Below are 2,500 nucleotides of genomic sequence, written 5' to 3'. Positions count from 1 at the left end.
ACTGACCTGTTCTGTTGATTTTGGAGTGTTCACCCCTCACTAGTCCTGACAGGGGACAGAGGAGAGAAGACATTTTCATTAGTCACAGTCAACAGTGTGTGTATGTGTGTGTGTGTGTGTGTGTGACAGAGGGGGGTAGACAACAGAGAACACCAACTAAACACAAAGAGAGAGAGAAAGATATAATAGAGGGCACACACACACACACACACACACACACACACACACACAGAATCAGCTCATCAGAATCAGCATTATTGGCCAGGTCACACACACACACACACACACACACACACATACAAGCAAACCTGGCCAATAAAGCCGATTCTGATGAGCTGTTTCTGTGTGTGTGTGTGTGTGTGTGTGTGGCAGAGTAATAAAATGTGTGGATATATGTTGAAGGAGTGAAAGGGGTAATGAGGTCTCGCGACACCAGGTGGGTACACTGCACGGCATCATGGGTAAGGTGCCAACACTGTCCTGAGGCATCATGGGTAAGGTGCCAACGCTGCCCTGAGGCATCATGGGTAAGGTGCCAATGGGTAAGGTGCCAACACTGCCCTGAGGTGCACGGCATCATGGGTAAGGTGCCAACACTGCCCTGAGTCATCATGGGTAAGGTGCCAACACTGCCCTGAGGTGCACGGCATCATGGGTAAGGTGCCAGCACTGCCCTGAGTCATCATGGGTAAGGTGCCAACACTGCCCTGAGTCATCATGGGTAAGGTGCCAGCACTGCCCTGAGGCATCATGGGTAAGGTGCCAGCACTGCCCTGAGTCATCATGGGTAAGGTGCCAGCACTGCCCTGAGGCATCATGGGTAAGGTGCCAGCACTGCCCTGAGGCATCATGGGTAAGGTGCCAGCACTGCCCTGAGTCATCATGGGTAAGGTGCCAGCACTGCCCTGAGGCATCATGGGTAAGGTGCCAACACTGCCCTGAGGCATCATGGGTAAGATCAAAGATTGTTAAGGCGGAGCAAGATACTTCGTCGTAGTTCATGTCTATGGGCGCGAAATGGGGATCGAATCCTGTCTGCATAAAGAGGCGTGTCGATGACGTATTGATGAGCGTACGTTGCAACCGGCCAACAGCAGCTGCATAAATAACCGGCGCACACCTGATATAAGGTTGATTTTCTCCAGACTGGAATGCTCAAAAATGCTAAAAATGTACCTGAAATGTTCAGAAGGGTTTGAGGATCATGAAAACGTGCCCGAAATTCACATTCCTAACTCTATAGAACCAAGACCTTAGCATATGTGGTGAAATTCTGAGCTATGCCCATAGACTTCAATGGAGCAGTCGCTGCCTCTGCTCTGCATAAAGGGGGATTTTGACCCCCCCTCGTGCGATCCGGGTTCCCGGAAGTGGCTCCTGATGAAATATCTTGCTCCGCCTTAACAATCTTTGGTAAGGTGCCAACACTGCCCTGAGGCATCATGGGTAAGGTGCCAGCACTGCCCTGAGGTGCACGGCATCATGGGTAAGGTGTCAACACTGCCCTGAGGCATCATGGGTAAGGTGCCAGCACTGCCCTGAGGCATCATGGGTAAGGTGCCAACACTGCCCTGAGGTGCACGGCATCATGGGTAAGGTGTCAACACTGCCCTGAGGTGCAAGGCATCATGGGTAAGGTGTCAACACTGCCCTGAGGTGCACGGCATCATGGGTAAGGTGCCAACACTGCCCTGAGGTGCACGGCATCATGGGTAAGGTGTCAACACTGCCCTGAGGCATCATGGGTAAGGTGCCAGCACTGCCCTGAGGCATCATGGGTAAGGTGCCAACACTGCCCTGAGGTGCAAGGCATCATGGGTAAGGTGCCAACACTGCCCTGAGGCATCATGGGTAAGGTGTCAACACTGCCCTGAGGTGCACGGCATCATGGGTAAGGTGCCAACACTGCCCTGAGGTACACAGCATCATGGGTAAGGTGCCAGCACTGCCCTGAGGCATCATGGGTAAGGTGGCAACACTGCCCTGAGGTGCACGGCATCATGGGTAAGGTGCCAGCACTGCTCTGAGGCATCGTGGGTAAGGCGCCAGCACTGCCCTGAGGCATCATGGGTAAGGTTTCAAACACTGCCCTGAGGTGTGTGAGTCTGTGTGTGTGTGTGTGAACAAACATGTGTTCTGTTTAAAAACGGCCATAGATGATTTCAAACACGAGAGTGCAAAATTTTATTCAGTTTTTCTGGACTTCCGCGACGCGTTTGGAACGCTCCCACATAACATCATGATCAGAGCTTTGGAGGAAATACACCTGCCCCAAGTGTACATAGACTTAATCAAAGATGTGTACAAAAGCTTGTATATTCATGTCATTTGCGGAGTCCAGCTCACAGATCAAATACCCTTGCGCCTTGGCATTAAAACCGGTTGCCCTTGGAGTGCAGTGAACTTCATTGTAGCCATTAACCGGTGGCTGGTCAGTGCGCTCCATCCGAAATCATCTCTCCAAACCCCGTACAAGCATTCGCTGACGATGCGCAAATGT

The 2,500-nt window shown here is 51.8% G+C and overlaps 1 protein-coding gene across 1 annotated transcript in view; it reads right to left on the bottom strand.

Annotated features, from left to right (window-relative positions):
* elfn1b (extracellular leucine-rich repeat and fibronectin type III domain containing 1b) overlaps positions 1-2,500 on the bottom strand; it is a 74,682-nt gene that overhangs the window by 30,453 nt on the left and 41,729 nt on the right. Inside the window, exon 2 of the mRNA XM_042104148.1 lies at positions 7-45. The gene's annotated coding sequence lies outside the window, so the exon portion shown is untranslated. The remainder of the gene's footprint in view (positions 1-6; positions 46-2,500) is intronic.

The sequence above is a fragment of the Alosa sapidissima genome, chromosome 9 (genome assembly GCF_018492685.1).
Source record: "Alosa sapidissima isolate fAloSap1 chromosome 9, fAloSap1.pri, whole genome shotgun sequence".
Classification (NCBI taxonomy): Eukaryota; Metazoa; Chordata; class Actinopteri; order Clupeiformes; family Clupeidae; genus Alosa; species Alosa sapidissima.
The sequence above is the reverse complement of the archived record's forward strand: the minus strand, read 5'-3'. Positions and strand labels throughout refer to the sequence as shown.